The sequence below is a fragment of the Nymphalis io genome, chromosome 7 (assembly GCF_905147045.1).
Source record: "Nymphalis io chromosome 7, ilAglIoxx1.1, whole genome shotgun sequence".
NCBI classification, from domain to species: Eukaryota; Metazoa; Arthropoda; class Insecta; order Lepidoptera; family Nymphalidae; genus Nymphalis; species Nymphalis io.
In genome coordinates this window covers 13,892,539-13,911,047 of record NC_065894.1, presented here as the reverse complement: position 1 = coordinate 13,911,047, position 18,509 = coordinate 13,892,539, and the positions used below count along the sequence as shown (strand labels likewise).

Here is an 18,509-nt window from a genome sequence, read left to right as displayed (position 1 = left end):
TATAGCTAAGTATATTTATAGCCAAGATGTGCTGCAGTATTATGGCGACTGCTCCATTTATCATGATGAACCACATCACTCACCTGCCGACTCTAACGAGCACGATATTGTGTTCCTGCAGGTTGTGTCCGATGCCCGGCACGTAGGCGATCATCTCTCGCCCGCTGGAGAGACGCACGAGCACGCATTTACGGTTAGCGGAGTTCGGCTTCTTGGGTTTTCTGATCAAGGTTTTTAGTATCACACCCTGAAATTATGTTCCTTATTTAACTAAAAGTAAGAGCCTGTTTAGGGAAACATAACAGGGGTTCTGGGTTATGCTTTAATGAGAAGGTTTGGAGCTTAATTCATCACGTTGCTCCGTCGACTGTTCGTGAATACACACACACATACACTTGTAGGTTTTTCACGTTATTTTTCTTCAAAGTAAAGCACTGTATTAAAAACACAAATTAAACACACGAATATTCAGTGATGCTTATATGCTTGGTACAGATTTACTCGATTTAGCTAAATAATCGAGGTTTTGTAAAACACATTGTTAGGAGACTATGTAAAAATATATATCTTAATATTCCGTATGGGTAAATAAAAACCTTCATAATATAAGAGATATTTGTGCACATTGTCTTTTATGCATATTTCTAATGCGCTGTTCATAGCAGTAAGTTTTGGCATCCCTTGTTCATATGTTACAATTACATCCTAAAGTTGAGAGTGGTGTTTCAAAATATTTTTTTTAATTTTATATTTGTATCGCAGACTGGAATCTAAGATGTAATGTCCTATTTGCCTGTTCCTTACCTAGCTTCTTAACTCTACAAAACAAACGATAAACGATATACACACACAACGATACAAATTATTGATATGAGGCGGTAAACTAATGAGTGGTATTCACACAAGCGCGCCTGACCATATTAATAGTGACATTTAACTGAAAATTGTAAATTAATAATTTAAAAAAACCTAATACACGCATTTTATAGAATTATTTTTTTCCAATTTTGTTTAATGTTAGTTTAGTATGGAGAGTGTTTCTGAAGGGACAATATTAGTAAAACACCAGTGAGTTTGTTATAGCCCGGTTTCTATATTTAACGAATTATTTTTTTACATCTGTAACCGATAATTTTGATATGACTTCAATACTTACGGAACGTTATTTTTTAAATGTTTTTTATTCATGCATAAGGCAAAACGAATTGTTTTTTTTTTTTAAATATAGTAACCGGATATGAAAGAATAGAAGTATGTAAAATAGTCAGCATACCTTGGCGAAAGGATTTCCGTTGAGCGGATTTCTTGATTTTCTCTTTTTGATATGTGGACCCGTTTTGTGCATCTGCGCGAGGGATGCCATCGTTCTCGACAACACTGATGTTGCTTGGAGATTAGAGCCGGTTAGGAAGTCTGTTATGGGTGCCACTCGACGGATTATAGATTGTGTATTGTGTAGCTGAATAAAAGTTTATAGAATAAAATACCATGATTCATGATATGTACTAATATTATAAATGCGAAAGTAGCTCTGTCTGTTGGCTTATTTCTGTCACGAAGAAATCGAGGTAGTCTTAGATTTGGTTAAGGTCTTAAGTATATAATTTACAGGAACATATTTGCTATGCGAACTGAATTACAGGGAAAAGCTATTGCTATATAATAAAACTGATATAAATTGAAAACTTGCACATTAAAAAATAAATAAACAGCATATCCAAATAGGAGTATTGTTTAAAATACATAGCTGACATCTTTTTCATATTTTTTTCGCACGTAGTCAATATTCTTATCTCATAAAACAGCTGGTGCAAAACCCTCTGTTTCGGATTATCTTCCATCGTCATGTAGCCTAGATATTTTACTGTAATTTGAACTCTAACACAAAGACATAAGGATATCGAAAATATGCATGACGAAAAGGCTAAATGTGTACTGTTAACCGCGAATATATTGTTAAAATCAAGGTTTTGAAGGCGTTCTCGCAATTGTATCAATAGTGTGGGCTGTGATCAAATCTCGTGGGGCGTTGTGTACTTTATAGCGGTTCTTGAAAGGTATGATTGACAAGTCCAAGGTGTTGTACGATTCGATGCAGCGGGAACATCAAGTGTGGTCCGTTAAACAACTATTTTGGATTTGTATACATTTTTATAGATACGGTTAAATCAACTGTTGTTTGTTTAGATGTTGATAAACTTTTCCTGGTTATAATATATTTGTTGATGTTACTTGCCGCTTTATCGATAACGGGCTTTAACAAGTTTCATAATACTAACAAATTATCGGTTTTGAAAAATACTAAAGTTTTTTAAGCTCCAAACCTCCTCCTCAAAAAGGGAGAGGAGGCCTTAGCCCAGCAGTGGGGCATTTATAAGTTGTTACTGTATTTAATATATTTATATTCATATGATCAATGATGGAAAATAAGCAATATAATCAAAAGACTTCGTCTAAGCACGGCGACGACACTTTTTCTTTATCGATGACGGCCCTAGATATATATATATATAATATATATATGTAATGAAATGACATTTCATTATTCCAAATTTGCTGCGCTCCGCGCGTTTTTAATCTGTAACTAAAAGTCAGTTTGCCGCGTATTTGATGGTTGAATGACAGAATGACGGATAATGTTTAGATTATTTTGAACTTTGATTTTGTAAAAAAATAAAGAGATATAATAGAGGAGGCGATATTAGTGAACTTTAAATGTATTTTCAGAGAAACAATTTGTGGTTCATTTTGAGCATCCTCAATAACCTATCTTATAAAACGACATTTTCGTTAACTAAAATGGACCGGCTGCAATTCGAATTTACGATAATAGCATCAAATGATGGCAAATCTAATATATTAGCCATAACCTCGATATCTACAGAAGAAGGAAAATGTTATGTTTTACCTGAGGAGCTGAAACCGGTGACTCATCATACATATATTATCAAGATGAACACTTTCTCAAAAATAAAAAATAGCATAAAGAAAAGCATAAAAAGCCGAGATGGCCTAGTGGTAAGAAAAAAGCCGAGATGGCCTAGTGGTAAGAACGCGTGAATCTTAATCGATGATCGTGGGTTCAAACCCGGGCAAGCACCACTGAATTTTCATGTGCTTAATTTGTGTTTATAATTCATCTCGTGCTTAACGGTGAAGGAAAACATCGTGAGGAAACCTGCATGTGTCTAATTTCATTGAAATTCTGCCACATGTGTATTCTACCAACCCGCATTGGAGCAGCGTGGTGGAATAAGCTCCAAACCTTCTCCTCAAAAGGGAGAGGAGGCCTTAGCCCAGCAGTGGGATATTAACAGGCTGTTACTGTTACTGTACTGTAAAGAAAAGGCATCAAAGTAGAAAAATATGGATAAAATTGGATGAAGATCTTAAGAAAACGTATCTAGATGAAGAAGGTAATATGCAATTTTTAGATCAATATTTAGAAGAAATGAGCTTAAAACAACCAGTAGACAAAAGTGACAATTTGCAATATATCTTGGAAAAATTAATAGAAACTACTACGAAGAAAGAAAATCAACATAACCTAAAACATATTTCAGAGAAATTTATTATTGAAAAATTCACAAGTAAGAATCCTAATGCAATGCAATGGATCGAGAGTTTTGAAAAAGAATGTGAGCGCTTTAACATATCAAAAGATGAAACAAAAATAGACATATTGAGGTTGTTTCAAAAATCTTGTTTAGATTGGTATAGCTCAATGACCATAAAACTTACAATAAATGCACAGTGGACTGAATGGAAAGACAAATTTTTAGAAACTTTTAAAAACCGAGGATGGGATATAGTCACATATGCTCTTGCATTCAGATATAAAGAAGAACTACAAATTGATTACGCTATAAAAAAAGAAAGACTTCTACTAGATATAAATAAATCTATAGACTCTAAAACAATGATAGATCTTATTGCAACGAGTTTACCTGGGTTTATATTAAATAAATAAAACAGGGATGAACTCAATGACACTACTGATTTGTTCAATGAGATAAGAAAATATGAAGGTATGATGTACAAGAAAAACTCAACTACAATAAAAAGCGGTACATTCCTTTATAAAAATAAAACTAATGATAAGAAGCCATGTAAGACCTGTGAATCTCTGGACAAAGGAATTAGATATCATCCGGAGGAGTCATGTTGGTTCAAGAAAAATAAAAATGAATCTGAAAAGGTTTTTAAACCCAGGAATGTAAATAACAACTCCATAATTGAAGTAGATATAAACATTAAAAAAAAAACGAGTAAGTACACCATTAATCAAGATCAAACTTTTATTAGAGAAAAAATTAGAAGTGAGCGGCATTTATGATTCAGGCTCACAAATCTCTTTAATAAATTCAAGACTGATTAAATTAAAAGAAAAAAAAGAAAATGTGAATATAGCATACATGAAAACGGTTAATGGTGTGAAAAAAACAGATGGCTTGATAACAATAAAAATAAAAATATTTGATATAGAAGAAGAGGTGGATGTGTATATAGTAGAAAATGATGATTTTGATGATTTTATAATCGGATTGGATATGATAAAGAAATTCAAATTAACCCAAAACGAGGACTTGCAAATAGAACAAAAGAAAATAACAAATAAAATAGATGAAATATCTAAAGATAACAGAAATGAAAAAAAGAATATAAAAACATTTGCAATAAATTTTAATGAACACATATAAACAGAAGAATTTGTAAGTATGACAGACCATTTAGATAATGAAAAGAAAATTGAGATAGAGAAAATATTAAAGGAATATAAAACAATTTTCGCTAAGGACAAATATGATATAGGATCAGTCAGAGATTATGAAGCTCACATAGATTTACTAACAAATAGATACTGCAGTAAAAGACCATACAGATGTACAATAGAAGATAAATTAGAAATCGAAGAGCAAATATCCATGTTATTAAAGAATAATTTAATAGAAGAATCCTACAGTCCTTTCGCTGCTCCAGTGACATTGGCATTTAAAAAAGGTGAAAATAGAAAATCCCGCTTATGTGTAGACTTCAGGGAACTGAATAAAATTGTTGTTCCACAAGCTCAACCTTTCCCATTAATAGATGATTTGATTATTAAAACTAGAAATTGTAAGTATTTTACTACACTGTATATAAACTCAGCTTTTTGGGCTATACCACTACGGGTAGAAGATAGAAGTAAAACAAGATTTGTGACACAAGATGGCCACTTTCAGTGGACCTGCCTTCCTTTTGGCTTAAAAACATCACCAGCTATTTTCAGAGAATTTTAAGCAATATATGAAAGAAGCGGTTAAATACTGGCAACATTGGCTATTTGGAAAACATTTCACTATTTACTCTGACCACAAACCTCTAGAAAACATGAATATTAAATGCAGGACAGATGAAGAATTGGGTGACCTCACATATTACTTATCTCAATATGACTTTACAGTAAAATATATACCTGGTAAAGAAAATATAGAAGCAGATTGTTTGAGCCGAAACCCTGTATTAGAATCAGAAGATAACAAGGAGGAAATATTGAAAATAGTTAATTTAATACAAATGAAAGATATAGTTGAAGATCAAGAGAAAAATGAAACAATAAAAGAAAAGAAACAAAATTTACTACAAAAAAATAAAATCTATTATAAAAAAAATAAAGAAACATGAAAAGATTATACTCTCAGAAAAATTTAGTAAAGAATTAATAAAAAAGGTGCATGAAGACTATTGTCATATTGGAATTAGACAATTACAGAAAAAAATAAGTCCAATATATACAGCTAAAAACCTAACAAAAAATATAATAAATATTTGTAAAACATGTGAAATATGCATAAAAAATAAATCAAGATGTCAAGGAAAATTTGGGTTAATGTCACAACTGGGACCAGCGACAAAACCATTTGAGATAATGTCAATGGATACTATAGGTGGCTTCGGGGGATCTAGGTCCACAAAAAAATACTTACACCTTTTAGTAGACCACTACACAAGATATGCTTTTATTACAACTTCAAAAACACAGAACGCAAGTGACTTTATAAAATTAACAAAGAAAGTACTAGAGACAGATGAGATTGGAATAATTCTGACAGATCAATATCCAGGCATCAATTCAATAGAATTTAAACAACATTTGCAGGAGAATAACATTAAACTAATTTTTACAGCTGTGAATACACCATTCTCGAACGGCTTGAACGAACGATTAAACCAAACAATTGTAAATAAAATAAGATGTAAAATAAATGAGAAAAATAATAAGAGAACATGGACAACAATAGCAAGAGAATGTATAGAGAAATATAATGAAACAGACCACTCTGTTACAGGTTTTGCACCAAAATATTTACTGGACGGAACAAATGTTAGTATTCTACCAAATGAAATTAAAACAATAGAAACCGAAGAGAAGTGGATTGCTGATAGAAGATTAGCATTAGAGAATACAATAAAATCCCATAAGTACAATAAGAAAATATTTGATAGAAATAGGAAAATGCAAGAGTTTGAGATAGGAGACAGTGTATATGTAGAAAATGGAAATAGACTGAATAGAAAAAATTAGACGAATTAAAAATAGGCCCTTTCAAGATAATAGAGAAAATATCAAAATCCATTTATAGGATTGACACTGACAACAAGAAAACAGAATCAACTTTATTTCACATAACAAAATTACAACCTATCACAGCAGATGAGGTAGAAGAAAACGAATATGAAGATAACTTCTAGATTATATTATTTAGAACTTTCGTTTATAGTAGATTAGATTATTTAAAATTTTCGTTTATAGTACATTATATTATTTAGAATTTTCGCTCTTAGGGGGGGAGATGTAATGAAATGACATTTCATTATTCCAAATTTGCTGCGCTCCGCGCGTTTTTAATCTGTAACTAAAAGTCAGTTTGCCGCGCATTTGATGGTTGAATGACAGAATGACGGATAATGTTTAGATTATTTTGAACTTTGATTTTGTAAGAAAATAAAGAGATATAATAGAGGAGGCGATATTAGTGAACTTTAAATGTCGTTTCTTTGTATTTTCAGAGAAACAATTTGTGGTTCATTTTGAGCATCCTCAATAACCTATCTTATATATATATCGCAGGTATAATTTCACTAGTGATATTATAATTAAACGGTAGATTGTGAATCGATTTCATTTCTTGCAATTTAACGGCTCGGTTTTAATGACATTATATGGTATAAATTTAACGTATATATATCGCCGTTACAGTTTTATTATATGTACATATATAAAGTCAAGATTTTTTTTCCCTAGTTACCTAGTCAGAACAACAAATGATTATTATAGATTGTTTTGTTATTTTTAAAATAGATGTTATTTTTTGCAAATTAAAAATATTCCAGGAACCCGAAACATATTCAGAAGTTAAAATTATTTGAGCAACAACTAAAATAACAAACGTATAGTAGAGTCGAAGGCAATATCACGTAGTGTCCGGCTGAATGTTATTGTTTGAGAAAATCGTCGCCAAGTGTCTCCCGGGAGAGAGGCTTGCATCTGTATAGCGCAAGCAAATATTATAATATCGGTACAAGTTACGAGCTGAACACTTGTTGGACGTGTTTTAAGATTTGTTGATTTCATATGCAATTAAATCAAAGCGACAGTTGACAATAGTACAAATACATTTGTAGGTATAAGATTTGATTTGACTAGAATAGAAGAATTAGTAACGTACCTATTTTATTCTGAATTTGTTGATTTGGGGCTGATTTATCGATGGGACTATGTTATTTTGAAAAGTGAACTGGCGATCAAAAAATCGGTCGTAAAAAATTAAAGAATTGAAGTCATTTTTTTTCATCAAAAATATTTATACAGAGCGTCATTTACAAAACGCGTAAACACTAAACTTGGACTGTGTCTGAAACAGTACCTGCTCTTTTTGCGGATTATAATCCGCTAATAGTGGGCATTGTCCGCACACGACGGACACATAGATTTGAAATTATCCTTTCTGACAACGTTGCTTCGAAATTATTTAGAAAAAAAAGTCCACAGGCGACAATAGGGAAGAGTTGCGCTACGGGAGCATTGTCTGTTCCCAGAAACGCTGTAAATCATATTTGTGTAAGAATAACTTTAATACCACTCACAAATGGTACAACTTTATCGCAATTGTCAATTCAACATCTCATACTATGCGTTCGGTTATTGCAAATAACTGCACATTGTTATCAACAATAATAATAATTCTTGGAAGGATTCTTAAGACTTCTAGAAGAAAACTTATGATATATTTTCGTAACATTAACGAATTGATAGTATAATGTTGAATATTCATAATCTATATTGTTTAAATATGTATTATATATAAAAAGGAAGTAACAGATCTTAAATGTCTTACTGCCAATTATGGAGAAGGTATGGAGTATACTTCACCACGCCAGGTGGAGTATACTCCTATATTTCATGTATTTACTGGTGGTAGGGCTTTGTGCAAGCTCGTCTGTGTAGGTACCACCCAATCATCAGATATTCTATCGCAAATCAGCAGTACATGGTATTGTGTTCTGGTTTGAAGGGTGAGTCAGTAATTACAGGCACAAGGGACATAACATCTCAGTTCTCAACGTTGGTAGCGCATTGGCAATGTAAGCGATGATTAACATTTCTTACAATGCCAATATCTATGGGCGTTGGTGACCACTTACCATCAGGTGGCCCATATACTCGTCATACCTATATAAAAAAATACGCTGGTCTACCATGGATTGGTTAGGTATAGTTATTATAAATAGAATTATAACTAACACAAGCGTTCCTATACAATTTTTATCCTTCATCATCACGTTTGAGAAGTGTTATTATAAACACACATCGAGCAAGTGAAATCTTAGATCAAAGAATTCTATACCTATAAAGGAAAAGTGCTAGAAAGTTTTACTTCTTCTCAAAGATTCGAATTTTAAGCATGAGCAAAATTTCCGCGTCTTTAACGCTAAAGGATCTGCGGCGGAGCGATCAAAACAGACACAATTGATTCATTGCTACTCGTATTTTCTATGAGAAAGTTTAATATGGGAAGATCCCACGTAGCGTCCGGTCAACAATCATTACTTTTAGTATCATGCGATAAATATATCAAAAATATAATTAGTAATGTTTTAGGATTTATCACATTATTAAAATATGTAAATTTACAAATAATCAATTAATTTGTAAAGCATGAAAACTGTTTTTACTACAACATCTACATATATAAAAAAAGACTTAAAACCATCTTTGCACAAGAATTTGTAAAACATTATAAATGCCGGTGTAAAATTTTGATATCATCTCGTAAGCGATTTTTAGCTCGTAGAAAATACAGCCATAACAACGTATAACATATATACGTAAACTGAAAATATTTTTGCCGAAAAAACAATCGGATAGTAAAATATTTATACCGAAAATACAATAAAATGCTTATGTAAAATACTTGCATGATACTTCAGGACAACATAATGCATATCAATTGGTATAGTATTTATACTTATATTTTTGTCCATTTTTATATAAGTTTTTTTTTTTTTAATTTCAATGCTAATTTAAATTCCCTTATTATTAGTTTAGTATTATTACTTTAATTTAACTAAAGCCGGTTGAGTCGTTATATCTGGTATTAGGCTTGCTGGTCCGTTTCAAATATTTAATAGTCTTGTTTTTCCTCTACCAATTTTTTATATTTGTAACCTGAAGTTACCAATAAGTATAGCACACTTTGGGAATGAAACAATCGCCTCCGGGTTATTTCGAAAGAAAAAATATATTTCTGTTATTGTTTATTGTCTATTTTAAAATGTGAGTTATAAAATATCTCGCAGAGTTTCTTTCGCCGTTTCTTCTTAGGCCTGAGGTGTTTATTTCCGAACCGGTGGTAAATTAATGACATTTAATAAGTAACGCTTCTATATTGACTAAAGATTTTTAAATTTGGAATGTTTAAATATATATTTGAGATTTGTTATTATTAACCTGTTGATTTTCTAAATAAGTTTATTTGTGATATGAAATTTATTTCGACGAGATAAAAATTCGAAGTGGAATGTGCATTTGGAAAAATTTGCGACGACGAAATTGCGACCAATTTATTTTGTTTTGAAATGGTTTTGCTTTATTATTTACTTACAGACATTCGTGTGTTAATAAATATTTTAAAAGTTACTATACTTTCATTGAACACGGCAATAGAGATTAAAGTAATTTATTAAAGTAAATAATCCGTTTTTATGCTCTTCTGTATATAATACAGTTTTCATACACGATATTATGTTTTAATCATAAAATAATACGAGGCATACTTAAATTAATATCAGTATGAAACCAAAGAACACGCATCGTAAAAATGAAGAAATTATTTGAAAACATTTCGCGATATTGTATCAGAAAATTGTGACATCTTGATATCATTGTTATCAACCTTCACATTTTTTTATCTATTGTGTCAAAAACAAGCAAGCTTGAGTAGCAAATTAATAGCAAACGCAAAATCTACGCAACTCTTCATAATAGACCGAAAGTCGCCCCATTGTTCTTCCGATGTGTCCCGTTGATTCAGGTAGCGGAAGTAACCCGCGCAGCGGGGTGGGGGTGCCCTACAGAATTAGACCACACCCCCGAGAATGAAAGACCGGGGCGACCAACAACATCATTAGTTACTCACCGCCAGCCGTAACTACATAACTAAAGTAATCATGGCTCTCTGGAGACCATACGCTGAGGACTCACCATTAGATCTATCTGTGAATAGTACACGTGAAACGACATCGCAAACAAATACGGAGCTTCCACCGCATCCGTGTATAAGCACAGTGCAACACAGTGTTGAACCGTACCCATACATCGGGTATGTCCAGCCCATGTACGTGCCCGTTGTTGAACCATGGCCTGGGCCTTCGAGTTCCGGGTTGCAGCAATCGACCAATAATTCTATAAGTACGTGCTTTATATCGCCACCCAAGTCTCCGGGATCAGACAAAAAAAAAAGCGTCCAACGGAGCTTCCACCGTATCCGTGTATAAGCACAGTGCAACACAGTGTTGAACCGTACCCATACATCGGGTATGTCCAGCCCATGTACGTGCCCGTTGTTGAACCAGCGCCTGCGTCGAGTTCAAATGTGTCGCAATCGATGAGTGTCTCAAGGAGTACGTGCGTATTTTCGCCACCCAAGTCTCCGGTATCAGACAAAAAAAAAAGCGTCCAAGTTATATGATAGATGTAGACGCTCTATCAGACGATCCGGACTATCTTGCGTTCGAGAGGGAAGCCCTCAGAGCAATGGCCGAAAAGAACGGAGGGTCGTTGCTCGGTAATTATCCGAGAATGCGTCGTGCCGTGCAAACTAATCAGAACGCCGACGATTTTTATAGAAATCAGAGAGAGAGGAATAATTTTGCTGCAAAGCAGAGCCGTGACAGGAGAAAACTACGAGAGATCCAAAATTCACTCAAGGTCACTTATTTGAAAAAAGACCTGTCTAAGATCATACGTCTGCTGTCTTCGAATAGGTGTATAGTGTGTGACCAGACGTTCCTTTAGTGATTTAGAATTATAATAGTGTTTATTTTTTTTTTTTTTGAACTACAAGTTCTAAGCTCTAAGGTGTTTGTGCAATGATGTTTGTGCAATCTTATAAATAGTATACTTGCAGAATATTATTCTCTAAAGAATTGTAAGTTGAAATAAATTTAATAAATGACCAAACATAAATTGACCTTTTAATTATTTAAAACCTTTTAGTTTTGTTACAAAATCATAGAAAGTTATAATCAATTTGAAGTTTACACTAACAATATCTATATCGAGTCAAATATCTTCAATAGATTTTTCTATCTTGTATCATAAAGATAAGGCGGACTACCGAGCTTAACCCCATTCAAGTCCCCATTGAATAAAAAGTTAAGTACATACCATTAAGTTACAATAGAATGGGTGCAGCTTGCGCAAGCGCCGCTTTTTGCTTCTTTCCGACCAATCGGGTTCACGAATGAGTGTTTATTGTGTATTCAAAGATGATCGATAGATATACATAATTTACTTTTATATTTACTTTAAATGGGGTTAGTGTATTTTTAATTTGTAGATAATCAATATAAAATGTTTAAAAGCAAATACGAAACCGTTCAATATTTTTTTTGCCTCTGTTCATCAAACGATTTGTGTTATGTTTATTAGCTATTAAGATGCACACGGAATGATATCAATAAATAAATGGAAATAAGAGTGAAAAGATAACATTACGAAACTTGCAAATTCATATATGTACTACTCAAATTTTCAATAATCCACCGCGCGAACATTAGTGTTATATTAGCTTCTTAATTAAAGTTATTTTTAGGTTAAGAAATCTAAAAATAAAACTAATTCCTGTACTTAAACTAGACTTATTTCGCTACAAATAACCTTACACAACTGGATATAACAGACTACTACACTTTCTGTTTGATGACGTGCGGCAAGTCGAATTTACCTCGGACGCATTTCAGCTTCACACCGGGACAATCTTTAACTCTGAAATTGATAAAAAACCCAAATTCATCATACATTATTGGTGGCAGACGCAGCAGATACTTGTTAAGTTTAATATTAATCCATTTGGTTTTTGGTTAGTTTAATGGATCGCTTATAAAGCGATGAATTTTGAAAATGAATGTCTATATAATTTCCATATAGGTCATGACTGCCTCGTTGGTCTGTTGGCTTAATGTAAGGCCGCAGACCCAGAGGTCTTGGGTTCAATTCCCAGGTCGGGACAATAAAAAGTTATTGAGTTTTTCTGTCAGAAAATTCTCAGTAGCAGCCTGGAGTTTGGAAGTTAGAAGTGTACACTCCAGTGCCTCCGAAAGCACGTAAAGCCATTGGACCTGCGACTCTTTCCGGTTGTGTTGGATTGCCGTCCCATTGGATTATGAGAGTTAGAGAATAGAGAGTGCACCTGTGTTTGCACACACACTTGTGCACTATAATATCTCCTGCTTAGTTGGCTAATCTCTGTTGAGATTGGCCGCTGTGGCCGAAATCGGTTTGGAGGACATCAATTCAATAAAGTGCTACACTTGTGTTATATAGCAAGCTGATAATAATAAAATGGTACGAAATCGCAAGCTTTAAAACCTTCTACAATAATTGTAATGATTGTGGATCTTAGGAATATAATTTTAGTATATGTTATATACCAAATAATATTATTGTGATAACAAAAGAATAAACGCAATATTATTTACCACTATAAGCAGGGCATTGGATTCTTAATCCAATAGATAACAGCGAAATTCCTTTTCGTAGTAAATTCATCTGAAAAGTGAAGAACATAGGTTATAATTAAAGCCTAAATTTATAGGCAGAACAATTTATTAGTATGAACACGGAAACAATTATTTTCAATTACCTTTGCACTATTTTAATATTATTTAGTACTTTTATTTATAAAATTCCAATAAGTACGTGATTTTTTTTCATATTGATTGTGATTTTCATAGTGATTTTTATTCAACATAACCTCAAATTCTATATTTATCTTGGCATTTGAGTTTTGACATAAGGATGACAGAACGGACCGACGGTGCTGCATGTATAATATGTTTTAAAAAATTAAAAAAAGATCTCATTAATAATATTTTTATTAAAATAATTTTAGGTACATAAATATTGTAATAGTGCCTTTTAAATAATATAATAATACATTAATATAAAAGTGACACTGTCGTAAAATTCTCGATAGATGTCACTTTTACCTTTAAGCAAGTTAGCTTACCGCTATTCAACGATAGAGGTCACTTTTTGGTATTTGTTCTAATATTTTTTTTTTGATAATTCATGCCATAATCCCTACCTAATATAAATGCTAATGTGTTTATAGGCTTATACTTTCAGGCAGGAACGGAAATATGCCGTACAGCGAATGTTTGCTTCGCAAGTGAAAATATTATTTTTATTATTGAGGGTACTGACGAATTTTGTTAGGTTAAAATATTTATTAAAATTAATATTTATATATTTTCATAGATATATTAAAAAAATTATATAGAAACTTAAACAAAAACTAAAGTTGCCATATAATTAAATCAGTATAACACTTTAAAGCTTTTAAGAGTTTAAAACTGTTTAAGAGGAAACGTTACCTGGAACGACAGGACTTCATAAGAAGATGAGTGCTTGATATAGTAAGATTGAATTAAAACTTCAGTTAAAATCTCTTCAAGTTTTATGAGCTCGAATACGACTTTACCATTTATATGGCGGCTTTACCATAATCTCCGTAGGAGAGATTTTATTTAATGTTATGTATGAATTTAATATTATTTTACTTCGTGGTTTTCATTTTAATGATTTGCATTTCATTACTGTATCTATATTTTTCGATTGTTACTAGTTCTTTTAGATAGTATTGCTCGTGTCGGTTTTGTACAGGTTAAATGGAGATTCTGTTAAGTGTAACTGTATTAAATGTATTTATATATAATTTATATATAAACATATAATTAAATAAAAAAATAAATAAAAATTAGTACGTAATAAAATGTTATTTCTTTTCATAAGAATTAATACTGCGTGACACATTAATTGATCTAAATTTATAGTAATTTTATTGTCATTTTACTGTATGAAGTTCTACAAATCTACCATACAAAGTTTTCTCAGAATCAGTTATAGTTTTGTCAGAATATTTGACACTTGGAAAGCGTCGGAGCGATATTTTGAATCATATATCGTATATACACATACTATCGGACATATACATATGACACCAACGAAACCATAAAATAGAATAATAATACTTATTATTCTCCTGACATACCTATCAAACAACATACATTTTTTATTTATAGTATTATTATGAAATATAATTTTAATTCCTGTTTTTATGTAATATTTCTAAGAATGGAATAAGAAGGGTCGTCACTTGCATTACTGATTTATGTTCTAAATAGCTGCGACTCGCTATTTTATCCACGTTAAATTGTTTTTACGTATATATGTACGTAATCTTTAAGTTATTATAACTTTTGATAGATACAACCGATTTTGTTGAAATAAAAACTAATGTGTGCCTAATTCTTGCCTATATTAACTAAATTACTAACATTTGAATTTAATTGTTATCAATAATGAACGAACGAACGAACAAATAATGCTTGTTTTCGTTTTGACAACTCGGAAATATTCATATTAACTCAATAAATAAGTTATTTTTAATTTTATAAATAAAATTAATTGTGGATACAGACAAAGATGATAAAGATTCGATGTGACCAATATGTATTAGAGGGACAACAATTTCAAATACTCTTATTATTTATTTTGAAACATAAAAAAATTAAATAGGTATTTGTACGGTTTTCTTAAATGCAAAGAATACACATTTGTACGCTCGTTATGTTTTTTCAATACTTTAGACAGGAGCGTTAGACACCGTTTGTTTATCAGTTATTAATCTCTGTTGAGATACCGGAATGAATAATGACCAGTGGTTCAGATTAAATACTTATGAAAATGTATAATGATGGTAAGTACGAGTGTGTAGTGATAGTAATATAGACTGCCTCGTTGGTCTAGTGGCTAGATATAAGGCCGCAGAACCCGAGATCCTGGGTTCAAATTCCAGGTCGGGCCGATAAAAAGTTAGGGAGTTTTTCAGTCAAAGATTCTCAGTAGCTTCCCGGAGTCTGGAAGTTGGAAGTGTGTACACTCCCGTGCCTCAAAGAGCACGTAAAACTGTTGGTCCTGCGCCTGAACTCTTTCCGGTCGTGTCGGATTATGAGAGTGAGGGAATAGAGAATGCACCTGTGTTTGCGCACGCACTTGTGCACTATAATATGTCCTGCGCCGTTGGCTAATCTGTTGAGATTGGCTGCCGTGCCTGAAATCTATTAGGAGGACATCAACATCTTCAAATTTTGGTTAATAAAATTATTTATTTTTTAGCTTTTCTTCATATTGATAAAGAAAGTAAGTTATAACTTGTATACGCTAAATTCTGGATAAAAATTTAAATCTGAATATTATAACCATAATGATCTTATTTTTTATCTTTTTCTATTCTCCATTTATTATATTTGCGTATCATTACCAATGAATTATTCATTTAAAAATATAGTTTTAGAAATTATTGTGATCCTGTGGGTATTTATGCAACTTCAAGTAAGTCCCTACAATTTAAATAACTAGTCTTAAAGTATTAATACAAAAAACTGACAAAATACAGTAGATAAAAATACAATGGTAACTGGCACAATTGCTTAGTGTATCTTGGTTGACAAAAGTATAAGCCACGTTATCTGTTTTTAATACTTGCACAATAGCGACAGATTAAAAAAATCCTTTACAATACAGTGACGGTGGTCTCGCTCATTCGACCAAATGCTAATTCGTTTACTTCTCTTACAAGGTAGAATTCATTCTCGTCTTTTATTATTCAAAAATGTTCAATAGAAATACACTTTTCTAATTAAATAAGTGATAACGAAGTAACAGCCTGTAAAACGTCCCAATGCTCGGCTGTGGTGCAGGTGTTGTAACGACTGGGCCAATTTCATTCAATCTTTTATGATTAATAGGTATTTTTAAAACGTTAGTTATTAAGCTACCTACATATACTGATATTTAAACTTTCCTCCTTACTTATGTGAAACATGAAGCTTTTGTCACATTAATTAAATGAATAATAAAATATTCATTGTCGTTTACAACGCTATCGTACAATAAAATCTTAATGCTAATTATTAAGAACTCTTTATTAGTTCAAACCTTTTTGTGAGCATACTCGTGTACCTGAATGTATGTAATTAATTCGTAGATATATATCTTGGCCAATCGGATATTCTAATTGGTTATTTGATTGCAATGTTTTATTCTTTAGCTCCTACGGAATTTCAGTAACTACACGTTAAAAGTCTTCCAGTATTAGATAACATAGCGACCGCTGTCACAAAATTATATTATATAAGACGCGGTGTGATATTTACATTAGATATTAAAATTATGAGGCAACATCAGTCAACGGTAACACCTGCCTGTGTTGCGAATATTAATCCTTTAAGTGTGGGCACTGACCATACTCTACAAAAAATGACATGCATTATGCCTTCTTATACATACAGCATCTTTATCCGAAATAATATTTTTGAATATAGATTCTAACGAGAAGAACTGACAACAAACTCAATAGTTAAGTACTCTTTTCCACCAAGTTAGTTTTTTTTTTTATTTAGGTATATTAATAATAAAACTTTATTGTTATCCAATACATACATATTATAAAAAGTAGCCCTGACTCCTGAACTGGCGTTACCCGTGACTCAGAAGTCAGTTCCATCCCATGCAATTATTAAAAAGTATTACAAAGGGTCTTATTACTAATTATTGTAAGTTAATCCAAACCGTGCGCGCGTGACTGCATAAATGTGTGTATGTGTGCTATAATTGAGCGTGTGATGTGAATGTTCATTTGTGAGGTAGTTAATAGTTTCTCAACGTCTTCATAATTAAGTTGTTTTAACCATGTTTTAGTTTTGCCTTTTAATTGGTAGTTATTAATGTCCCTTATTCTTGAAATTGAGTATTTTTTATAAAATCTAGGTAGGATACTGTTATATTGTTGCTGTGCAAATTTACTTTTAACTTTATTGTAAGGAAATCGATGGAATATGAATTAAATACAATTAAATTTATTAGTTATCCGGTATGAAAATCAACGGATACTAATGTTTTCTATATAATCGATATAGTCTTTTATTAAGTAAATATTTTTTCTTTATAAATTAGTTTTTGACATGCGATTTAAATTTATTAATAGGTCAAGTAAATTTTTTTTTTCTACTGACTTTGTTTATTTCATTACATCAACTAAATTTATTTAATATTACATTGAAACATAAATATTATATCTAAGTTAACATGTTTTACACGTTAACACAGAAATATAACAATGTCTATTTTTTTTTATTGTTTAAGTCAAATTTAAAATAGTACCACCCAATTCCCACCCGACGCAAAGCTGCCCATAATGCAGACTGCATTTCCGCGCTGTACGTTTTTTTTACAAGAAGTGTTCATTTATTATTATAAGAATTACCGAACTGTGGAATATTATTTGTTGTTAATGTCCCAGGAAGGTTTTCATTTATTAAGTTGGTTACATGGTAAAGTTAATAAAAAACAATTAAATTTGTACCTATCCTGCCTGTAAATAAACAAATATTAACTCATTGTGGTTGTGGTTCAAGCTCCACTTGGTTCTTCGGATCACGGCCTTATATCTACCAAAGTGCCACAGGCCAAGCTGCCGCCATCAGCGGTATGCAAACGTCGCGTTTGGCACTATAAGTCGGCAGATTGGGACGGTATGCGCGATTACTATGCGTCAGTTCCATGGAAGGAACGTTGCTTCAGTGGGAATGACCCGACAGCTAGTGCCGCTGCTGTTGCTGATGAGATCATGTTAGGAATGGAATACTACATTCCTAGCTCAGATCTCATCAGTAGGGGTACG

The 18,509-nt window shown here is 32.1% G+C and overlaps 2 protein-coding genes, 1 long non-coding RNA gene and 1 pseudogene across 2 annotated transcripts in view; 1 reads left to right on the top strand and 3 right to left on the bottom strand.

Moving 5' to 3' along the window:
* LOC126769487 (uncharacterized) overlaps positions 1-18,509 on the top strand; it is a 1,339,673-nt gene that overhangs the window by 137,510 nt on the left and 1,183,654 nt on the right.
* The window catches only part of LOC126769508 (uncharacterized), a 729,621-nt pseudogene that overhangs the window by 230,461 nt on the left and 480,651 nt on the right, over positions 1-18,509 (bottom strand).
* LOC126769549 (40S ribosomal protein S12, mitochondrial-like) overlaps positions 1-18,509 on the bottom strand; it is a 431,911-nt gene that overhangs the window by 387,138 nt on the left and 26,264 nt on the right. The window lies entirely within an intron of this gene.
* LOC126769570 (uncharacterized) lies at positions 12,387-13,548 on the bottom strand. Its single transcript, XR_007669396.1, has 3 exons — positions 13,407-13,548; positions 13,243-13,312; positions 12,387-12,529 (listed from the first exon to the last, which is right to left on the bottom strand). It is a non-coding gene; the product is annotated as an uncharacterized LOC126769570 (long non-coding RNA).